The following is a 25,139-nucleotide window of genomic DNA, read 5'->3' on the forward strand; positions in this document are numbered from 1 at the left end:
TATACCAGAGCGATCTGATATTTCCTGGGTTGATGCATCTTGGTCTTGACCTTTGTTAACGCGGCTTGGCTCACTAGAAGTTGAGATCCCAGTTTCATATATGTCTACATTAGATTCATCTGAATGTGTATCAGTTCCTAGCAAAGGTAGTTAATTAGGTGGGGGATTCAGGGTTACTTGTCCGTTAACCGTCGGGTTGAGTCTTTCATTTGCCCCGTCCAGTTTTGTTGGCTCCTGGGTTATTACCGTCTGACTTAGCCCCTTATTTGCCCCCATTTTGGACACTGGACTAAAGATACTTAGTATACTAGGCTGCGATGCAGTTGGCTCTCCCGTCGCCTTGGCATTTGCTTTTAATTCTTTGATGGTTTGCAGATGTTTTGCTTTTTTTAACATTAATTCCATCTCTTCAGTATCTTGTACAGGAATGTACAGGAATTTATATAGCGCAAATCACCAAGCGGTTTCTAAGCGCTTGCTTAGGGAACCCGTCCTGGTATTCCCCTGTGAGATAACCCCGGCAGGGTATCCACAAGGTGAAAGCCAGGCATCCCGCTGCGAGGGGCCGTTGTGGAGATTAAGCAAGCTATTGCCCAGAGTCGCAGAGTGTGAACCCGTGAATCGAGTAGGCACCGGAGCGAGAATTGTCGAGTCCATGGACATTTTAGGACTCAAGACCCCGCCGAGCCGGGAACTGAACCCTGGTCCCGGGCTGACCTCTGCTCCCAGGTCTGCCTCCTCTAACCAGTGAGCCACACTTCTTCATAGTCTTTCTCTTTTTCCTTATGTTTCTCTTTAGTTTTTTCTTTCCTTTTATCTGGTTCGGTGCCATTGCCTTTAGCTGCTTGTCTGTCGCTTTTCTTTTCCTTTTTGACTTTTTCATTATCCCCCTGTTGCTCTCTGTAATTCATGATTTTAACTTTGTCCTTGTCTTTATCTCTTTCTAGGCCCCTTCTGTTGCCTCAGTCATCCTCCTTCCCCTTCTCTTTCTCTTTCTCTTTCTCCTTAGCTTTTGCTCTTTCTTTCCCTCCATCTTTCCCTCCATCTTGTTCTTGTTCCTTATTTTTTGCGTCTTTGGCTTTGGTGCCTCTAGTTTCTCTTCTTTGCGGCATTGGTTTCAGGACATGGTCATTATCCACTTCTTGTACTGTCTTGTTAAGTTCGTTAGGTTCAGGATCCTCATTCCATTGTGCTCCCAGGGTGTTTGGTCGAAGCATAGATAGATCAGCGACCGAGCTTTGGTCATGTAATTCACATAGCTCCTTTTGACCGCTCTATTGAAGATTCTCCATCCTTTCTGTATCCGTTTCGTTCATCTTCTCTATCTCTTCTTGTCTTGTAATCTGCTCGTTGTTCCTGCTTTCGTCACTTTGCTTGGTTGGTTTTATCTGGGTTGCATATGAAAAGTTTGATTCCTGCCCTGAGTTTGTCAGTTTTACCAGTTTTGGTACACTTGAAATATTCCAAATATTCAAAATTATATGTCGATCAAGACCTTTTACTTTTACTTGGCAATTAAGCTGACACAGAGGACACAGAGGACACAGAAGATCAAATCTGCTTGTACCATCTTCGGGATCTTGTTTATTTCGTTTTATTTGTGGTTGCCGCCTGCCTCCTTGTGGACCCTTGACAGCTCCCTGGGTCGCTATGACTGTTACTGTTACCTCTATGGTCCTCTTAGCGCGTGGTAGATCAAATTTAATCTTCCTCCCATCCAGCCGCTTTCGTGCAACAATGTTTAAATACCTATAATGGTGTTCTTGGAATTTCCATCGAGGCTCTTCTCGCACTATAGAGTAAATAAAAAAAAATTAAAAAAAGAATGTGGATGTTGGACTTTAAGAGCAAAGTCCGTTTTTTTTAAAGTTTCCTGAGCACAAATAGCAACTGTCAGCCTCTGACCAAATGATTGGCAGACGAGACCGGGACAGAGATCAGACCCCTTCCGGGCTCCCGGCTGGCCTGAAAAGAGCAGAACAGAGCAGCAGAGCAGAGGTAAATGTTTTTACATGTCTTTTGCTATGAGTTTGTTACTTGCAGCTCTGTGTTTACTCAAATAGTTTAATTCTGCCTGACACGCCGCTGAGCTCAAAGTCCCCAGTCTCCCCCTCTCGTGCTCCCGGCTGCCAGTACTAGAGCTTTGACGGGAGGCCGGGATATGCCGCGCCGCAGCCGTCAGCCGTCAGAGATCCTTCAAAGAAAATCCACAAGAGTGTTGCCGCCACCCTGCGCCCGCTCCTCACCTTTCATCTTCAGTCGCGCCGACTCATAAAACAGCGTTGCTGTTGCTGATCAGTAATTAACAAGAGGAAACAGTAAAATAGCGTGGAAAGAGCAGGGGCAAAAAGGCAATCGTTGATATCTACAAGTCTGTAGCTTTTCTCTCTTCGATAGAGTGCCGATAGTTGACTGGCAACTGCGTCGGTCCAATTACCTCCACACAGCCACAGAGCTTCACGTAGCTGCACACAGTAGCTGCGGCTGACTCATAATGGGTGAGCTTCTTTTTTTTTTTTTTTGGCAATGTTCCCCTCCGTTAGTTTTCCAACCAAGTCACCCACTCATCGAGGAAAAAGCTGGTCCAGTCTGCTCCGACTTAATTCACTTCATTTCCCCTTGATTCTCACTATGCTCACACGCAGAGCTTCCAGGGGCAGGAGAGAGCTCAGTCAGCGACCGCTCCTACTGATGCCATCAATTCTGTTCAAAATCTATATGAGTGGCTACAGGAAGCTTTTGACATCCTGATAACACTCAAAACCACACAACATAACAAAAGAAAAAAAGCGCCTTGGAGAAACATAGCAATAAAAGACATAAAACAACAAATTAGAAAGCTGCAACGTACCTGGCTCAAAACAAACGCCAAACAAGAAAAACTTGACCTAGAAAATTAACAGATTATACAAGTCGGCTATCAAAAAAGCTACTATTCAGACAGAATTCAAAACACAATGTGCAAGTAAAGAATTCTATAAAACACTCAATGAATTTCGCAAACCAAGTTGTCTAGAAGGAACTCATCCTGTTACTCAAGATTTCACAGACAAATTAGCAAATCATTATACAGACAAAGCAGACAAGTTAGACTCATACTTGAAACAGAAACAAAGCACCAGCACTAACCCTTATACAAAACAACAATCCAAGAATGCTCTAATCAAGCCTCTCCATTCCTTCCAACACATCTTACACGATGAATTTATGGGCCTGGTCAAAGCAAGCAGGCCTGCCGGCAGCCCTTATGGCCCCTGTCCGCCACAAACTTTCAAGACAAATCTTTTAACAACCTTTGCTGCCACTCAAGTAAGAAGAATCATCAACGATTCCTTAACTACTGGAATATTTTCAGAAGAACTCAAAAAAATCAAACATACGCCCTTTACTGAAGAAAACAAGCTTGGACCCACTGAACCCTGACAACTACAGACCCATTACAAATGGACCTTTCCTGGGCAAACTGATAGAAAGAGCAGCGTTCGCCCAGATGTCACAATTCATTGGAGAGAGTGACATACTTTCAGACTTCCAAACAGCATTCCGTCCAGGAAGAGGCACTGAATCTGCCCTCCTTGCCATCTGGGATGACCTGAAGAATACAGTTGACCGCTACGGGGTTGCTGCGCTACTCCTCTTAGACCTCTCAGCTACCTTTGACACGGTTGACCATGACACTCTGAAACAAAGACTCCATGTAGCCGGTATAGAGGGAACTGCTCTAGACTGGATCGCATTCTACCTTCGGAACAGAACTAATGTCATCCGTACCCCACCTTTCTCGTCCAAACCGTACTCCACAAAAGCAGGGTTTCCTCAAGGTTCTATTATCTCGCCCATGCTTTTCAACATCTACATGAAGTCACTACCAGTACTGATCAATAAATTTCACCTCACGTGCTATAACTATGCAGATGACATGCAAATACTCCTTCAACTGGAATGCCCCAAAGACATTGGAAAATCACCAATTTTCAGCTGTCTCAGACCTGTGGTTCAGTGGATGACTTGGAGCAATCTCAAATTGAATGCTTCAAAAACTGAAAAACTCACGTGTGACCGTTGGAAACATTACAACCCCCTTGTCGCCTGGCCTAATGAACTGGGATCACTGCCTAAAGTATTGAAGGAAGTAAGAAACCTCGGAATGACCATGGACTCCAAACTGTCGATGAATGCCCAAGTGGATAGATCAAGCTTTGTCACTATAAAACCGCTGCAACACATTTTCCCTCATTTGGGATTTCCACACTAGGTCCAAGCTACCATCTCCCTTGTTCTGTCCATACTCGATTACGCCAACAGCCTCTACCATGCATCACCTTTAACGACCATGAAAAGACTACAACAGATTCAGAACTTGGGTGCTAGACTACTCTTGCATATCAAAACGCGAGACCCCATCTCCCCTGCCTTGAAAGCCCTCATTGGTTACAGGTTGCCAGAAGATCCACGTTCAAGCTGCTTTGTATCAGCCACAAAGCAATACATGGAATGGGACCACTCTTCATCAGGAATAAAATCCTTCAAAAAGTCACGGACATCATTTTGGAAATTACCAGAACTCCCATTGATTTTAGTTCCCTCGATCAGACTAGCCTTCCTCCCTGTCCTAGTAGTCAGCTGTCCAAATTCCCTAGTCTTGATTCAGCTACTTTGGTATCACTAGCAAATCGTACCAAATCTGGCCCTGCCCTCCGAGGATTTTTCAAATGGCTCTGCCAGGCCTGGAGAAGCAGGTCTTTGGACTACTCAATAATTCTCTAGATTTGGGTTATTTACCAACAAATCTGAAAGAAGCTAGGGTCACCCCCCTGCTGAAAAAATCTGGTGCGGACACCCTGACCTTAAAGAACCATAGGCCCATCTCTCAGCTCCCCTTTCTAGCGAAGATCTTGGAGCCGAGTGCCCTGATTTTATTAGATCTGTCAGCGGCATTCAATTTATTTTTGGTTTTTTTCTTTAGAAAGTTTTATAGAGCGCAAACAAGATCCTCACGGATATCAGAGCGCTTTACACACATATGGGATATAAAGACAAAATAATCATTAACAAAGCATTTTGTGCAAAGGTGGTCTGGCTGGTCATTGTCATAAAAAGAAAAAGTGAGTCTCGAGATTTCCTTAGCCTATATTCATGTAAATTTAGCCAAGAGGATCGATTTTACTTCTTTTTTGAAGGATGCCGTGTATGAGATAAGTCTGGTTTCTGGAGGGAGAGCATTCCAGATCTTTGGCGCCATCCCTGAGAAGGACCGTTTATATGTTTTTTTCTTGTGGAATCTTTGTGGTTTCAATAGAAGATTTTCTGCGCTTCTTGTGGCTCTAGAGCCACCTGAGATTGTCAATTTCTAAGCGAGGTAACGGCGAGTTGTGATGTATAGCCTTATGCGTCATGCACGCGATTTTCAGGTGTATTCTAGTTTCATATGGCAGCCAGTTCAAGGATTTTAAGTCAGGAGAGATGTGTGAGCATTTTTTTGAGCCAGTGATGAGTCTCGCTGCAGCATTAATAGAGGCTCTTAGGGGTGCGTTTGTCGATATGGGGAGGCCACAGAGGGCGACCATAATGTACTCGAGGGATAACTAGGGCTTGGACTGCAGTCCTGAAGTCATTGGCTGACAGGAAGGGTTTCAGCTTCCTTAATGTATTGTTTTGGAAATTAGCTAGCTTTGAAGCATTACTGATATGATGCTGCATATTAAGATTGCAGTCGAGGGTTATGCCTAATGATTTCGCTGAGTACACGATGATTGGTTGAACGTTGAATGCAGTAAGATGTTAAAAGCCAATCCTGAATGATGGGGACTTTGGCGGGAGGTGCTATTAGGAGGAATTCCATTTTTAGAGCGTTCAGTTTGAGATGATTTTCTGCCAGCCATGTCTGTGTGTTCCTAAGCGTTGTGTTGAATAGTTTGATGTCTTCGGGGTGTGTATTTTAAGGTAGAGTTGAGTATCGTCTGCGTACATGTGAAATTGCACGTTAGATGCTTGAAGCAGTGCGGTGAGTGGTTCCATGACTAGATTGAACAATGTCGGGGCTAGCGAAGATCCTAGTGTTACTGGAACAGGTGTGGACATGGTATTGTTAATCTTGAATTTCTGAGTCCGGTTTTGAAGAAAGGAGCTAAACCACTTGAGCACTGTCCCTGATAGACCCATTCTGAGATTCAACAGATCGAGTAAGTTCTCGTATTTGACCGTATCAAAGGCTGATGAGAGGTCGAGTAGACGAGGAGGCAAGTACCGTTCTGATCAAGAATTTGAAGCGTGTCATCAATTATGTGTGTCATTCCCTGCTCGGAAGCCTGATTGGTGTGAGTTGGGGAGGTCAAAGTGCTCGATGTGTTTTGTCAATTGGAGGTGTACACATTTTTCTAACAGTTTGGCCAAGGTAGGGATATTGGAAATAGGGTGAAATAAATAGTTGTTTAGGTTGGTGGGGTATGCTGTGGGTTTCTTTAGTATGGGCGATACTTGTCCGACTTTAAGGGAGTCCAGGATGCATCCTTGTTGAAGTGAGCTGTTATTGATTTTGGTCCAGAGCGGGAGAAGCAATGGGATAAAGTCCTTTACAGCTTTTGCCGGTAGAGGGTCAGTGAGGTGATTGGAGGGCTTCAGAGTACTGAGAATCTTGCCTATAGTGTCTTCCGTGTAAATATCGAAGGACGACCATGAAGCCTTGTTTTTTAGATCAAGGAATGTTTTGCTGTGAGGGCTAGAGTGTAGGCTTAGGTCAGTGAGGAGATCTTTCCTGATGTTATCTGCCTTTAGATTAAAGAAGGTAGAGAATTCTTCACAGGTCGGTTGTGTGCTAGTTGTGTTTTGTAATCGTTGAGGTTCATCCTTGGATTGAGTTTTGACCTGCGGAGTACCCCAGGGCTCTGCATTATCTCCTCTCCTTTTTAACATCTATTTGCAACCCTTGGTAGAGACCTTGACCCATATGGATTGTCAGGTCTTTAATTATGCCGATGACACTCAACGTCTTGTCCGGCTTAATAATTCCTGCCAGGCTCAGGAGTTAGTAAAAAACCTGCTCAGGTTCACTTTAAATTGGATGACGGCCAATTCTTTGAAAATAAATCCGGATAAAACCGAAGTGCTTGTCATTCCAACATGTAATAGCCCATGGTGTGATCTATTTTGCCCCCCAGAATTAGGAGTAGTCCCAGCACCAGACCCAGTGGTAAAAAGCCTGGGGATGAAAATCGATTACGAACTGCCTATGTCTTGTCAGGTTTCCACTGTTGTGGGAACCTGTATGGGTGTACTTAGGCAGCTACGGAAACTTTCTCCTCTCCTATCAATATCCTCATTGCAGTCAATCGTCTCCGCCACTGTCATCTCCAGGCTGGATTACGGGAATGCCCTTTACCTTGGCCTTCCCCAGAAGCTTCTCAGGAGACTGCAGGATGTACAGAACAATGCTGCTAGGCTCATTTTTAGACTCCCGAGGCTGCCTATTAAACAGACAGTGCAGTTTAAGGGTCTCTGTATCGCCCACAAGGCAATTTATGGTGAAGCACCCAAATATATAATTGATCGCCTGATGAAGTACGTTCCTGGTCGGGTTCTACGATCATCTGAGGCTTGTAGGTTAGCCCCACCCAGGTACACTTCTAAATCCAAAGGGGGTAGAGCGTTTTCTGTCTTACTCCCGCAGGTCTGGAATGATCTGCCGGAGTACTTGCGAAAAGAATTGGCCTTGCTCATCTTTAGGAAGCTCTTAAAGACGTTTCTATTTCGGGAGGCATTAACAACTGCATAACCTCTGCATCTGCTGCTGCCAGACATTTCTGCTTTAGTGACTTTCTCACTTTTCTCTAGAAGCACTTAGAAACCGGTTGGTGATTTGCGCTATATAAAAATCATATACCATAACATAACAAACACATTCAACAAAGGAACCTCCGCTCTAAATGAGCATCTAGCCTCAAAATCCCACCATACAAGAAAAAAACCATGGGTGGCACATCCTTCTCTGTTCAAGCAGCCAAAACTATGGAACTCTTTACCCCCAACATAAGGTCCACCAACAACCACCTTGTCTTCAGAAAACTACTCAAGATTTGGCTCTTCCCCACATAAGCACCATACGCAAACAGAAATTTACAGCATATCCCTCTGTATATAAGCATTTGTTTTCACTACAGATATGTATCTATCTTTGTGTATTACTTTGTATATAATTATGTTGTTGAGAGAAAAAAATAATAATAATAATAATAATAATAAATAAATCAAAATCATCTTTGATCTACATGTACATACTTCCATTGTGCATCTATGTACCTTCCATGTACTTGGATCTGTGTGTCTGTTACTTTTCTCCTGAGGAAGCATATCTAATGCACTACCCTTTTTCTCATCCTGTGCCTGTATCAATATCTTTAATCTACATATACTTACCTCCTTTATGTATCTAAATACTTTCAATGTACTTATGGATCTATATATTTATCACTTTCTTCTAATTGAGCATTTACAATGCACTACCCTATTTATCAGCCTATACTTCGCTCACTATATCTTCTAGCCCAACCTTCTGACTCTTCTCAAACTTCTTTCTACTACTCTTTCCAATGCACTACCCTATCTCTCATCCTATACATCTATCAATATATCCTCTACATCAACTCTCATTTATCCCAAACCCATACCACAACTATGATCGCCAAAATAACCCTTTCTAGACGCTCTCCTACTCTACCCCTCCTTGCATCATCTGACACCTCTTTTTACTATACCGATCCCCTAAAACAAACCTTTCTAAACTCTTCTCTCCGACTCCTCCCCTCCAAAACTCCTTTTTACTCCTCCAAAAGCCTCCTCCTACTGCTAAGACCAAAAAATAAAACTTCACTCTTTTATCCCTCCACTATCCTTTTCAATCAAAATTAACAGACTAACATGTTCACTTCTCAAATTCCATATTCAACTATACTAATTCACCACTAATCTTTATTGGGTTCCAGAGTAGCGTGCTACTCGCCAATAGAGAGTCTAAACACCCCATCAGGGTTACAAGCGCTATATAAATGCAAATCTTTTTCCTTTTCTACCCCTCCCCAACCCTTCTCAATCCAAATAACTGACTAACGTATTGATGGAGCGAGATAGAAAACAAAATTTTGTTTAAACTCGCAAAGTCATATTTCCATAACATGAATAATAATATTAATGATTTGTGATATGTTGTACTAATACAACTTAGATTAAACTTTACATGTGGGGGGACTAACATATGTGCTCATAAACGTGCATAAATGTTGCATCTTTTTGTTCGTGCAAAATAATAAAATAAATTATTGTTTTCGTTTTTGTCATTACTAACTGCTGCAAACTTAAAAGAAGCATGTGCTTGTTTTGCTTTTCTTTGTCTGTGTGATGTCATTTCTACTATTCTAGGTGCATATGGGTCTCATGAAAAAACGGAGACTGGTAGATATAAACGCTGCTTTATTTGTTTGCAATGGCTAGGTAACATTTGATTAATCGGGTGGGTTAATTAATTAGTAAAACTTGGGGTGGATACAGAATCTACATTATTTCTTACATTAATACTTTTCTTGTGTTTGTTTTATATTAGAAATCATAAGTTGCCTGCTTTTGGGTCTAGTCATTTGAACCGCAGAAAAAGAGCTGACATATAATTCTGCAGAAAGTCACGAGACGCCCATTCTGAATTAAAGCGTTTATTGAAGCTGCATTCACAAAGCAAAAACTGATGAGCTGACATCATTCTGTCGGACATGGCCAAGGTCGAAAGTGAACATTTTGTCAGTCCTTAACTTGGCATCCGCGGAAGTTGTATTGAAAGTCTATGGATGCTGCGAGGATGACTTAATACATTTGTTGCAATCTCAGGAAGCTTCTGGCTTCACGTGGAAGAGACAATGGTCCTTATGAGACTTGATTTTATGGAACTTTTTGAGAATTGGGTGACATGTCACTTGTCACTCTCAGCCAATGGGACGTCGAGGATTTCTGAAAACTTTCCTTTGCTAGTTTAGTTAGCGTAGAAAGGTATAAAAAGTCATGCCCTTAGGGTTGGGCTGGCTGCTGCTTTCTGACTTTCCGATGAGGGCGAAGTGCTGCTGGACTTTGCGTGGAGCACGTAAGAATCCTCAAAGAACTTTACTTTAATTTCTATCTATTTAGCTTATTTAGGGACTTAGGTTTTAGAAATGCTAAACTTTAAATATTCACTTTGATTTTTGATTCATTTGCTTAAATTGTATTTTCTCTTAATTCTTTACAATCATGCTTGCTTTATTGCTAATAAAATTCATTTATAAAACCTCCAAATTATATACCATAATTTAGTAAATAAAATCTTACTTTTGACAAACAAGCTGGTCTTGGTTATTCAGAAGTGTAGGTTACTATTAGCTAGATCACGTCGCCTATGGTGGTCGTTTAAATGGTTGGGTTTTATTCTAATGACAATATTCTTTCAGCAAATGTATAAATATGTATATAGTTTGTAGATAATGTGTATAAAGATTTATTCTGACCACCTGATTCAGTAGGCCCAAAATATATCAGGTTCATAAATGGGTCCATATTTAGTATAGAATTTTGTTTATAGGTTATGAAGTTGGGTAGCGTTGTTTATGATATATTTTCTATAGTCCGCTGGATCAATTCTCTGGTAGCAGAAATTGATGGTTGCTAAGAGGTAACCAAGGTAATATGTTGGTTGCTAAGGGTTGCGTTATGGTATGGAAATAGGATCGATGTTCTAACACATGTTAAGTTCGTTTTTCGTGCCTATCTGTAAGCTATACCGGTATAGATTGTGTGGCGAGAAATTAGTCACGCAAGCCATCTGTTCTGTTTGTAGTGATATCGCCGAGTATCACAAGAGGTATCGCCGAGTACCATAGTGTTGTCGCCGAGCAGCACAATTATAGGGCTAGGTCTGAATCTTGTATAGTGAGGGTTTTCTAAGAAATCAAAGCAGCATGAGAATAGGGACAAAGCGCCTTCCATAAAACTCACTGTGATGAGAGTATTAGTTATATTCGAGCTTGAGTGAAGGGTAAATTAACGTCGGTGCATGATTATCTATAAACAGGTTAGAGTCCTGTACGGGTACATGCTTCATATCTATAAACAGGTGAGAGCCCTGTACGGATAAAGTCGTTATTTTGCTAACGGTGCATGATTTCTATAAACAGGTGAGAGTCCTGTACGGATTTCATGTGTGTTTGAAATTAGGGAATTTTCCGTATGAAAGTGCGAGTTTGAATTGTATTTTATGTTCAAGTGGAACTCTTAGAACTTTCACTTCGCGGTGGGTTCAGAGTAAAGCGAGTTCATAATTATACGTGTTAGAAGGGTGGGGTAAGGTTACTCTACTGACAATTGAATATTATCCTTAGTGTGAATAGCGCCGTCTATTCCGAAGTGTGGATACTTGAATGTATGTAAACTATCCTAAATAGTGAAACGAACAGATGTTGTCTTTATAGTCATCGTTAAGAATTAATTTACACTGAAAAGTGTTCTTAAAATGGCGCTGTGAAAAGATTTTGTGAAGGAGGGGTAAGCGCCAGGAGTGAGAAACGAGAAACCGCAGCTGCTGTGTACGTCACAGAGCCGCGCTGGGATTGGGTGACCTACGTCACAAGCTGTATTCTGATTGGCTCTTGAGTCTCTGACAGCCTGTGAGCTGATTGGTAGTTCGGAAAAACTCCAAATTTATTGGTTGAGCAGAAAAGTGACGTAGCTCAACTGTCATTGGCTTGTTGGTGTGTTTCGCGCACGGATTGGTTGTTTTACGGAACATCCCGGAAATATTTTACGAACGATTTTGTGAATTAGATTTAACTTTAAAAATGAGTTATCATTTTAAACATGTTGAGAAAAAGTCAACATTATTTCAGAAATTCAAGAATTTATTTTCACCTGACAAGAAAATCGAAACGCGAGGTGGTAAACTACTTCATAAGTATAAAACACCTGCAGCGTATATGGAAGGTGAATACGGATATCATACTGTCTTATGGTTCGATAATTGGAAACGTTATACTAAAAATGACGGTGTTTTAACTTGGCCTGATGAAGGTTCATTTAATGTAAGAGTCTTAAGAAATTTACGAGAGAAAATGAATGCTCTTGTTCCTAAACCGAGACCAACTCAATTTGAAGCTTTAGTTGAGTGGGAAGATGAGATGTGTCAGTTACAAAGAGAAGCTAGTGGAATTAAAAGACCTTCTAAAAATCCATCTTGGAAAAGAGAAACTCATGAAGATAGATTGCGAATGTGGAGACAGGGAAATATGAGTGAAGGATTGTATTTAATTCATGAAATGGTAATGGGTACTCCTACAGGGAAATCTATGGAAAGTGAATCTGAGGATGCAGTTATGGAAGAAATATATACAACTGCTAGAAAGAATCAGCCTAATCAGCCTTTGAGACCTCCTAGATCATGGTCTACTCCGGTGGTTTCTACTGAAACTTCACCGAGTGCACCTCCAATTAGTGAAGCTCCTAAACTTTATCCAAATAATTGTGAAATCACTGAAACTCCTAGAAGATCAGAATTTGAGAATGTTCGAAATGAAGGTAGACATTTTACAATGACTCCAAGAGCAAGGGAACCTCCAAAAGATTATACAAGAGAGACAAGAAATGTTGAAGATGTTGATTATAATGAATATATAAGATCAAAGGAAGAATTAATAAAAAGAATGACAAAAGGCATGGAAGCTGTCACAGTTCCAGTAACGATTGGTCCTGTTCAACCCGTATTTGAGCAAAGAGAAACAAACAAAACTGGATTAACTATTCCTTTAAATACAGAAATTCAAAAGGCTGCTGAAAGATTTTATTCAGATTTATCTGAAATAAACACTTCTAAATCGAGAATGCCTGATTTAACCTTTAATGAGGATTTATCTCCAAAAACACCAATGGGTGCTGTATCAGATATAGGGAGTCCTGAAGTCAGGGTAACCACACCAAAACTTGACGTGGCCAAATTAAAAGCGAATATCGAAGAATTAATAATTGGAACAATTGGTCCAGATAGTTTAAATTACTATCGAGATGATGAACTACTGTTCATTTGCAAAAGCATTCAGTGGAAAACGAAAAACAAATATGATCAACTAGAGGATCTAGCAGCAGAACTTGAAATCAATGTGAGTAAACAAAAGAATTTTGCAAAACATTACAGATTAGACTTTTCAGAAAGTGACATTGAGAGTTTAAACTCAATGGGAAGAATAGTTCATATTAAAGATTTGATTGTCTATATCAAAAAGCTAGGAGAACTGAATAAATGGAGAGTAAAATGGACGAAAAAGAAGGAAGATGAAAGATTGGATAAATTGTCAAAACAATTTCCAATGAGAGAAGTTGCAGGTGGAGGATATGTTCATATCCCGTGGTCGAGACAAGACATTCTGTTATTTACAAATGATTTTCCAAAATTGAGGGAAAAACCAGTTGAGTGGTACAGGCAAGTTGATAGATTTATCAAAGTGTCAAAAGTTCTGTGGATTGATTTAGATGGATTTTTTGACATTGTTGTTCCATCTGATCTTTGGACAGAATGCAAAATATCGATTAGTTGGCCAAAAGCAGAACCTGAGCGAATTAAAGAAACAGGTGCCCCAAATCCAATTGTAATGGACTTCTATGAAAAAGTAATTGTTTGGATGAAAAACAAAATTCCACCCAAAGAAGTTGATTGGGTTAAAATAGAAAGAACAGAGCAGGAAACAAAAGAATCAGTTCATTCCTTTTATGAAAGACTATTGTTAATCTTTAAACAATACAGTGGTTATGAAAAATTAGATGAAAAAGACATGAGTCATTTTGTCTATAGATTTGTTTATGGATTAAAACCTGAAATTGGAGAAATGATCAGAACTAGTATTGTCGGATGGCAATCACTATCTGTAGATGATATTCTAAGAAAAGCAAAGTATTGCAGTGATGAAATAGAAGTAAAACAGAAGAAGCTGAAGGAGAAAGCCATGTGGGCTCAGGTAAAGGTGGCTGAGCAACAGATTGCCAGCATGGGTAATAAGAACACTAATTTTGTTCAAACTGGAAATACAAACCAGATACAAGGAAAGTTTAAAAGTAATAATTTCCCAAAGAAATTTAGCCCAAAGATTGAGGAGTTAAAGCAAAGATTACCTTGTTTTAATTGTGGCGAAATTGGACATTGGAGGGACGAGTGTCCTCATCCTCCTAAAAACTTAAAGAATCCCTTATTGAATCCACAGATGCAGAATGGTGTTGACCTGCAGCGACAGCTACAGATGCAACAGGGGTTAAACGAATTTAATATTCAGCGACAGTTACAGCAACAGCAACAACAACAGGTGAATAATCGTCAAGACCAATTACCACAACCACCTTTTCCGAATTGTGGGGGAGTTCAAAAATATAATCCAAACGTGGGATTTCAGGGAAGTGAACAGGTAATAAAACCACAGAAACAGCAAAAGCAGCAAAGGGTTCAAATGCAAAATGCGTCACAACAATTCTTATTAACAGAAAGTCAAGACAGCGATTCTGATGATTATTGCTGACGGTGCCCGAGAGAGGAGGAAGAGTGTGTTGTTGGAGCCACTCTTGAGGTTGACCAGTCTGGTCCTTATGTAAACGGGAAAGTTAATGATGTAGACATCACTTTTCTAGTGGACACTGGTGCTACCCGTTCTACTGTTAGATCAGTGGAAATTGAAAACCTACCTCTCTCAGGGGATACCATCCAAGTTGTCGGAGTAAGTAATCAACAAATTAAAACTGACTTAACTGATCCAGTACCAGTTGAAATTGGAAACTACAAAGATAAACACAGATTTGTGGTTTGTAATAGTAGTCCAGTAAATCTATTAGGCAGAGACATCCTATGTAAAATGAATTGTAGAATATATTGTTCTCCTGATGGAGTTGAGTTACAAACAATGGAGGAAGATGGTTTATACAGAATGACAATGATGATGATAGAAGCAGAAGAAACAAAATTGTTTCCTACATTTGAAGAAAAAGATCTACCTGAAGAACTCAAAGGAACAGTGAAATCTGAAATATGGGATTTTACTGGAAATGAAATGGGTCTGATGAAAAATGTAGATCCAGTAAAGATTACATTGAAACAAGGAATAGAATTTCCAAACACTCCACAGTATAAAATGAAAACAGAAACAATTGAAGGTATTACACCTATAATTGAAAAATTAATCAAGCAAGGTGTATTAAAGGAAATGAAGAGTAGCTCTTGTAATTCACCAATTATGGGAGTTAAAAAGTCTAATGGAACATTTAGAATCGTACAGGATTTGAGAAAGGTTAATCAAATTGTCGTTCCATGTTGTCCTGTGGTTCCAAATCCAGCAGTAATTCTATTTCAGATTCCACATGATGCTGAATGGTATACAGTCATTGACCTTTGCAATGCATTCTTTACTGTTCCCTTACATCCAGACAGTTATGAAATATTTGCTTTCAGATTCCAAGGTAAGACCCTTGGATGGACAAGAATCCCTCAGGGCTATACAGAAAGTCCTTCAATCTTTAACGAACTGTTAAAAAGATCATTAGAAGACCTAGATTTACCAGGTGGTCTACGCTAGTGCAGTATATTGATGATTTGCTGATAGCTGCAAAGACAAGAGAAAATTGTGTAACAGACACAATAATTCTGTTAAATCGCCTTGCAGAAGAAGGACATAAAGTGTCCCCAGCAAAACTACAGTTTTGCAAACAAGAAGTAAAATATCTTGGTCACAGAATTGCAAAGGGAAAAAGACAAGTAACAATAGAGAGAATAAAAATGATTCAAGCAATGTTACCACCAAGAACACAAAGACAGGTCAGAATGTTCTTGGGAATGGTAGGTTACTGTCGACAATGGATAAGTGGATTTTCAGTAATTGCAAAACCACTACAAAGACTGACCAAATCAGATGTAAAAGATCCAATTATTCTAAATGATGCTGAGATGGAATCTTTTGAAAACCTGAAAAAGAGCTTATGCCAAGCTCCTGCTTTAGGCATGCCAAATTATGAGAAAGATTTTGAACTGTATTGCAGTGAAAGAGAAGGATGTGCATTATCTGTGTTAATTCAGAGACATGGAAATTTAAAGAAACCTATTGCATACTTCTCTGCAGTTCTTGATCCAATTGCAAAAGCATTACCGGGTTGTTTAAAAGCAGTTGCAGCTACAAGTATCAGCCTTGAACAAAGTGAAGGAATCATTATGGGATTTCCTGTGAAAGTTTTTGTGCCTCATTCAGTTGAAATATTATTGACAAGAGGTAAGACTCAACATCTAACAAGTAGCAGATTGACAAAATATGAGAAAATCATACTGGGAGCAGATAATGTTTCGATTTCAAGATGTTTGAATCTGAATCCTTCTACATTACTGCCTGATTCTGAAATTGTTGATGACATTGAGACAGAACATGAATGTTTAGATGTCATGGAATTCTGCACTAAACCAAGAAAAGACATCAAAGACAGACCTTTGTCTGAATCGGATTATGTCTACTTTGTAGATGGGTCATGTTTAAGATCCGAAGGAGGTGTCTTGAAAGCTTCATATTCAGTTTGTACAGTCGTAGATGTTGAAGAAGCATCATGTCTTGAAGGAGTTCGTTCAGCACAAGTGGCTGAATTGATTGCTTTAATTCGTGCATGTGAAATATCAAAAGATATAAGAGTTACCATCATTACTGATAGTCAGTATGGGTACGGAGTTGTGCATGATTATGGACAACTCTGGTCACAGAGAGGATACATGACATCAACAGGATCACCAATTAAAAATGCAGTTTTCATTAGGAGATTAATTGAAGCAATACAATTACCAAAAGAAATTGCCATCGTCAAATGTGCAGCGCACACTAGAGGAACTGATTATATTTCCAAGGGAAATGCCTTCGCAGATGAAACAGCAAAGTACTGCGCAAGGAAAAATTATTCTTACAATCGGGAGAGGAGTAAAGAAACTGATTCAAATTCATTAATGCTAACAACTGTTGTAGAGACATGGCATGAGATTAGAGATTTACAAAACGAAGCAGAAGATGATGAAAAAGACTTGTGGTTAAGATCAGATTGTAGACAACGTGAAGAAGATGGAGTGTGGGTTTACAAAGATGGCAGAGTAGTTTTACCAAATTGTTTGATTGCTGATATGGCCAGATTATATCATGGTCCAGCACATCTAGGAAGAGATTCTATGGTCAGACTTTTCAGAGAAACATGGTTCAATACCAAGTTTAGAACTATTGCTGAATCTTTTTGTCAAAGGTGTTTGTCATGCCAACAAATGAATCCAAACAGAAAATCAGTGGTGGGGACAGGAATAATTGGTCGAGAAGGTGGTCCCTTTACCAGGTTACAAATGGATTTCATTGAAATGCCCTTACACAATTGTTTGAAATATGTACTTGTAATTGTTTGCTTATTCTCAAGATGGGTAGAGGCTTTCCCTACACGACATTGTGATTCAATTACAGTAGCAAAACTAATGCTAAGAGAAATCATCCCAAGGTACGGTTTTCCAGTCACTATTGAGAGTGATGGAGGAAGCCATTTTGATAACAAACTGATGAAATTAATTTGCGAAGCTTTGAGCATTGAGCAGAAAATACACTGTGCATACAGACCAGAGGCATCAGGTGTAGTTGAACAAATAAATGGAACAATCAAAAACAGAATTGGAAAAATGTGTCTTGAAACAGGAATTAAGTGGACAGATGCTCTTCCACTTGTTTTGATGTCAATAAGAAGTACACCAGATAAAAAGACAGGTTTGAGTCCTCATGAAATTTTAATGGGAAGAGTTATGAGGCAAGCTTTTGTACCTGTAGGTAAACTGTTGAGCATAAATGACAGTGCAATTTTGGATTACTGTAAAAGGTTATCTGATATGGTAACTTCTGTGTCTAATCAGGTGGGAACTGAAGCACAATCAAATGAAAAGGTTTTGACTCATGATCTGAGACCTGGCGATTGGGTCAGAACGAAAGTACATCGGAGGAGGAATTGTCTAGCTCCTAGATGGCAAAAACCTAGGCAGATAATCTTGATCACTACTAATGCTGTAAAGTGCAGAGGATTAAAACGTTGGATACATCCTAGTCATACTATTCCAGTACCAACTCCTGAGAGTTCTGATGTTGAAAGTGACACCACAGATGATTCTGATTCTGAGGCAGAAGACAGAACAGAAGGTGAAATAATTCCAGATTCTGAAGATCGACAAGAAAGTCGACATCTGGAAACTGTGCCTGTGAATGGAAATGTAACAAGAAAAGACTTAGAAATCATTGAAATAGATTCTGAAGGTGAAGAGAATCTGTTAAAAGGAAAGATAACTGAGGATTCGGTTGTCTCCATTGAAGACAGAGAAGCTGAACAAAAGGAAGTTTCAGACCAGGAGAGTATCGAAAGGCAGAGAACAAGCTCTGAAGTAAGGAACAAATATCCAAAATCTGGGAAGTTAGAGGTAATTGAAGAAGAGGAAGAGAACGAATTACCGAGTACCAGTGATGGAAGACAAAGTGAAGTTCCTGAAGGAGTGAAATTGCCGAATAGAGAAGTTCCTGAGTCAATTGAAATTTCAGACTACGAAACTGAAGAAAGTGACGTGGAAAGTGAAAGTGAAAAGAGAAAGAAAAGGACTTGGAAGTCAGAATCAAATAATTCTGAACCAAAGAAGAAGTACGTGAGAAAAGCAGACTACTGGCCTGGTGGAAGATTGAGAGTCAGATTGATCAAAAAGCCAATAGAACAAGTTGAAGAAATCAGTAGTCAAAAGAGTCCTGGAAAAGAAGTTGGAGTTGGAAGAAAAATTGAAGTGATATCAAGAAAAGGGAAGAGGATAATAAGACCAAATCAAAAATACAAGTCTCCTGAGTGGACTTACTTAGTAATTCCACCTGTTATTGACATATATGATAGTAGTGAAGAAGAAAACGAAATCCAAGAAATTAGTGACAATGATTGAAGTACAGAAATATTAAATTGGCAAAAGGCTGAAGAAATCTTGTTAGTTGACACAAGGTCGAAGAAAAACTGTTTTTAGTTAAAAGAAACTTATGTATGACATAAGGTCGAAGAAATCTTGTTTAGGGTTTTAAGAGAAAGAAAAATATATTTTAAAAGGGGGGTGTAAATATAAATTTAGAAATTTTAAAATTTATTTTTATTTCTGAGGCTAAATTTAACCAAAAATGCCTTATGTTAAGGAGAACACTTCAAAATGTTCTGTTTTTAAAAGATGCTGTAAGATGACTCTGGTATGTCTGCTCATTTTAGTTCTGCTCTGGTTGGTTCTAGCTGTGATTATCCCTTTAGAAATGAATAGAGAATTACACAAAGTTAATTTAACAAGCAAAGCTCTGGTTAGCCAAACTAAACATAGTGCATCTGCAAAAGTTATTGATCATCAGCCTAACATTCATCAAGATAAATCAATAGGTGATTTTTCAAGTAATACATTCACAAAGCTTTTGAGTGAATATGTCAAGGTAATGGATGCAAAAGACTGTTATGTCTGTGTTAAGTTACCTGCTTCTGTTTCTGAGGGAGTAACATATAATATGCTTCCTCTCACTTATGCTGTAACATGTAGTGTATTAACTAGTTTATTTTATCAAAATGGACGTTTAGAATATTACTATTCAAATTATGATGAGATTTTTGCTAATGTTAAGATTGATAATGCTTTAAATAAGCATAAGAAAGCAAAACAAATGAGAGAATATTTCCTTGTTACTAACGAACTCACATATGAGTATGCTTACAAGAATAATCTAACATGTAAATTAAGTGCTGAAGGAAAGAAATTTTTGAATATGGTTGAAGAGAGAAGAGCAATTTATAAAAGGAATGAATTAGTCAAGCAGACTAAAACTGCTTTCTGGCAGAAAGAGGATGAGAAGTTAAATGGTAAAATGCTTGAAAATATTGCAATTCACATAGACAAACCTGTTAGTGGAAAACTTTGCATTAGAAGAGATAACACACTTTTTGATAATTATTTTGTAGGTGCAAGTAACTGTGAAGATACTTATCAGATTATGGGAGGTTGGGGATTTAAAGGTGGAAAAGATCCTATCTTTCCTGGGATTTATTTTGTTTGTGGTGACAAGGCCTACTACAACCTTCCAGACCATTGGTATGGAACTTGTTATGTGGGAATTGTTTTTCCTAAAGTGTTTCATGTTGACAGAGATTCAGAAGGATTGTTTAAAATTCATAATTATGTAAATAGAGCTAAAAGAGAAACTTTTACTGAAGTTCTGGGAGATATTTTTCAAGCTGTAATTCCTTTTGTTGGTATAACCCTAAATGCAGGGAGAATCAGAAAATTGTCCACAATAGTTGATAGATTATCAACTGACACTGCTGATGGATTTCAATTAGTGAATGTTGAAGTTATTGCAATTAGATCTATGGTAATTCAAGACCGTCTTGCTTTAGACATACTCCTAGCAAAAGAGGGAGGAGTCTGTGGCATTTTACATGTTCAACATTGCTGTACATATATACCTGACGAAAGTAAAAATATTGAAATGTATATTAAGAATATTACACAAATGCATTCAGAGATAATTCCTTTAGAAGAAGAAGATTTTACAGGGAAACTTTCAAAAAGGTTTCAAGCAATTAAAAACTGGTTTCATAATATCGGAAGTTCAATTCTTGGCAAGATTCTGGCACCTTTGATTGTAATAGTATTCATTTTTATTTTGACCAAATTAGGTTGTTTGTTACATAAAAGAAAGAAACAGTTGAAAGAAAAGAAAAGAATCTATAAACTCAGAAAAGAAGAAGAAAGGGAGATCGAATTACAGGAATTACATAGAGAGCGTCATGTTAATTGCAAAGATTATGCAGAAACAGACTTTTAGGTTTACTGATACAAATGAATTTGAATCGATTTCTTATAAATTTAATTTACCAAAATTTTGAGTGCTGGTGTGGTGATTTGTTAATCACCAGATGAGGGAGTTGATGGAGCGAGATAGAAAACAAAATTTTGTTTAAACTCGCAAAGTCATATTTCCATAACATGAATAATAATATTAATGATTTGTGATATGTTGTACTAATACAACTTAGATTAAACTTTACATGTGGGGGGACTAACATATGTGCTCATAAACGTGCATAAATGTTGCATCTTTTTGTTCGTGCAAAATAATAAAATAAATTATTGTTTTCGTTTTTGTCATTACTAACTGCTGCAAACTTAAAAGAAGCATGTGCTTGTTTTGCTTTTCTTTGTCTGTGTGATGTCATTTCTACTATTCTAGGTGCATATGGGTCTCATGAAAAAACGGAGACTGGTAGATATAAACGCTGCTTTATTTGTTTGCAATGGCTAGGTAACATTTGATTAATCGGGTGGGTTAATTAATTAGTAAAACTTGGGGTGGATACAGAATCTACATTATTTCTTACATTAATACTTTTCTTGTGTTTGTTTTATATTAGAAATCATAAGTTGCCTGCTTTTGGGCCTAGTCATTTGAACCGCAGAAAAAGAGCTGACATATAATTCTGCAGAAAGTCACGAGACGCCCATTCTGAATTAAAGCGTTTATTGAAGCTGCATTCACAAAGCAAAAACTGATGAGCTGACATCATTCTGTCGGACATGGCCAAGGTCGAAAGTGAACATTTTGTCAGTCCTTAACTTGGCATCCGCGGAAGTTGTATTGAAAGTCTATGGATGCTGCGAGGATGACTTAATACATTTGTTGCAATCTCAGGAAGCTTCTGGCTTCACGTGGAAGAGACAATGGTCCTTATGAGACTTGATTTTATGGAACTTTTTGAGAATTGGGTGACATGTCACTTGTCACTCTCAGCCAATGGGACGTCGAGGATTTCTGAAAACTTTCCTTTGCTAGTTTAGTTAGCGTAGAAAGGTATAAAAAGTCATGCCCTTAGGGTTGGGCTGGCTGCTGCTTTCTGACTTTCCGATGAGGGCGAAGTGCTGCTGGACTTTGCGTGGAGCACGTAAGAATCCTCAAAGAACTTTACTTTAATTTCTATCTATTTAGCTTATTTAGGGACTTAGGTTTTAGAAATGCTAAACTTTAAATATTCACTTTGATTTTTGATTCATTTGCTTAAATTGTATTTTCTCTTAATTCTTTACAATCATGCTTGCTTTATTGCTAATAAAATTCATTTATAAAACCTCCAAATTATATACCATAATTTAGTAAATAAAATCTTACTTTTGACAAACAAGCTGGTCTTGGTTATTCAGAAGTGTAGGTTACTATTAGCTAGATCACGTCGCCTATGGTGGTCGTTTAAATGGTTGGGTTTTATTCTAATGACAATATTCTTTCAGCAAATGTATAAATATGTATATAGTTTGTAGATAATGTGTATAAAGATTTATTCTGACCACCTGATTCAGTAGGCCCAAAATATATCAGGTTCATAAATGGGTCCATATTTAGTATAGAATTTTGTTTATAGGTTATGAAGTTGGGTAGCGTTGTTTATGATATATTTTCTATAGTCCGCTGGATCAGTATCCACCACTAAAATTACTCTCATGTTTCACCATACTAATTCAACACTAATCCTGATGGGTTCCAGAGTAGCGTGCTACTTGCGCTTCAAAACCGCATCAGGGGTAGCAAGCGCTATATAAATACAAACCTCTTTCCCTCTTCTATCCCGCTACCTACCCATCTCTACCCAAATAACTGAATAACATATCCACTACTCAAATTACTTTATATTTTACTTTACTAATTTTCAACACTAATCCTTTATTGGTTCCAGAGTGGCGTGCTACTCACCAGAAAAGCACTTCAACATCCATCAGGGGTAACAAGTGCTATATGAATGCAAACCTTTCTTCCCCTTTTATCCCTCCGCTATCCTTCTCACTCCAACTAACTGACTAATATCCACCACTGAAATTACTTCATATTTCACCATATTAATTCACCACTAATCCTTTATGGGGTTCCTGAATAGCGTGCGTCAACAAGCGCTATATAAATACAAACCTTTTTCCTCCTCTATCCTTCTGCTATCATTCCAAATCCAAATAACTGACTAACCTATCTACCACTTAAAATGTACTTGCATGTTTCACTATACTAATTCAACACTAATCCTCTATGGGTCCCTGAGAAGCGTGCTACTCGCTGAAAAAGCAATTTGACGCTTCGTCAGGCATAGTAAGCGCTATATAAATGCAATTACAATACAATACAATCTAATCTGTAATAAATCGTTTTTGTCTAGTGAGAAATCTTCCATTCCTTCTCTGATATGCTCCCTTTGTATGTCTCGTGGGTCATGTGGATGGATGCTCACGTAACTGGTAATGATGTAAAGCGCTCCAATCCCTTCGGATCGAGTTAGCACTATATAAATCTGCATAAAAAATAAGCCAGTAGGAAAATTGTCGTTCACACTCTCCTTCTGGATTAGATGTCTGCACTCGAAATACACTACCTCAATAGGCTGGCATCATTACCTTCTTGGAAAGAGGAATGCAGGGTAGCCAGCTAGCTATCTATAATAAAATGGAGAGGGTGGAAAACCATGAATACTAGTGATCAAGATGGGCAGAAAGATGGAAATATGTGAGCCTATGTTATTAAAAGTAAGGTGTTGACGTGGTATGGGTTAAGGCACTGAAGGTAAAGCCATTGAGACTACAGCTTCGATAAAGCTTTAATGGCTAGTTATAGACAGTGCGCTGGGAGTGGAAAACACCTCATATACCTTCTTTATATACCCATTGGAGCATGATTCGTAATTTGATGAAGGCACCATAAAGCAAAAGAAGTGATTTTGCTATACATAAGCATTGTGGGTGAAGACACACTAGAAGACCTGTTAGGGATTGCCCAGGGGACATGCTTTTGCTCTTTGGCAGCAGATGATGGACCCTTTGTGAGACCATGATATTGGCACTTAAATCTATCTTTCTATCATTTAGGAAGCAGGAGTAGGATAAATATAATCTTGTGTATCAGCAGAAGCTATACACTCCACAGGTTTAAGTTTCTTGCCCAGGACATATTGTTTAGGGTCATGGGCAACATGTTTTAATGTGTATTTTGTCCTTGGGACAAGCAGACCAAACCCTGTGCAGCACAAATCCTTTGGCTTCCAGTTTGCAGTACATTATGGATGAGGGTCGGGCACTGAAAATAAGGTCATATTTTAGTCCATATGTTAATGCTGTTCAAACATGTATTTATGGTTCATTAATTGAAAGCCTTTATTATTAGGGTGAGTGCTCTAAGTAAATGTTGTTAGCTCCGACTGCACTACTGACAGTTTTTCCAGTTTAAAAATGCATACACACGTTTTCAAAGTTTAGCAATATGGGGCTATGTGTAATGCTCCCAGAAAGCTCTCTGATTTTATGCAAATATTTCCAGAAGCTTGAAGGAAAGATTGATGATTCTATGCTTTCAAAATAAAATGTTAATAAAAAAATGAAAGCAGGAAAAAAACATTTGATAAACTACTGTAAACTTTCAGGTACCATTTCTTTGCAGCATCATTTAGTAACATGTGTTGATGCATGCTAGTATCTCCCAAAAATATTCTTAATAAACATCAGTGTAACCAATGTCAATAAGATTATGGGAAACAAAAAAAAACAAGCAATGGCAAAGCCAGTAGGTCTGAAATTGGTGGTCAGCTTTTTAGTTTTGTCAATGTGTGACTTCTTTTGGCATGGTTTTTATAAAACCTTATTGGTGTGGGAGCTGCTGGGCCCTCACCATTATAACAAACATGACAAAAGCTTTGGTCTCACAAACAGTAGTTACTGGCACTGAACAACACTACTTTGTGTGCCAAATGCTGTCACTCACTGTGAAGCCAGCCTATACAGAAAGAGACAGAATTTTATTAAACACAAAAGGTCACGGTCAACGCCAGACCAACTATGGGGACCCAATTATTAAAGAAAGCCTCAAAAGTGAATCCATAGTATATGTCTTTGCATTAAGTGCAGCTATATGGCTTTCCAAGAATATACAGAAGTAGGATGAGAAATAGTACTCCAAGAAAATATTTCTGAAATGCATTTTAGCATGAGTAAATATGCATGAGCATTTGCAAGTTCATGTTCACTCCAACCA

The sequence above is a fragment of the Lissotriton helveticus genome, chromosome 1_1 (genome assembly GCF_964261635.1).
Source record: "Lissotriton helveticus chromosome 1_1, aLisHel1.1, whole genome shotgun sequence".
Lineage (NCBI taxonomy): Eukaryota > Metazoa > Chordata > Amphibia > Caudata > Salamandridae > Lissotriton > Lissotriton helveticus.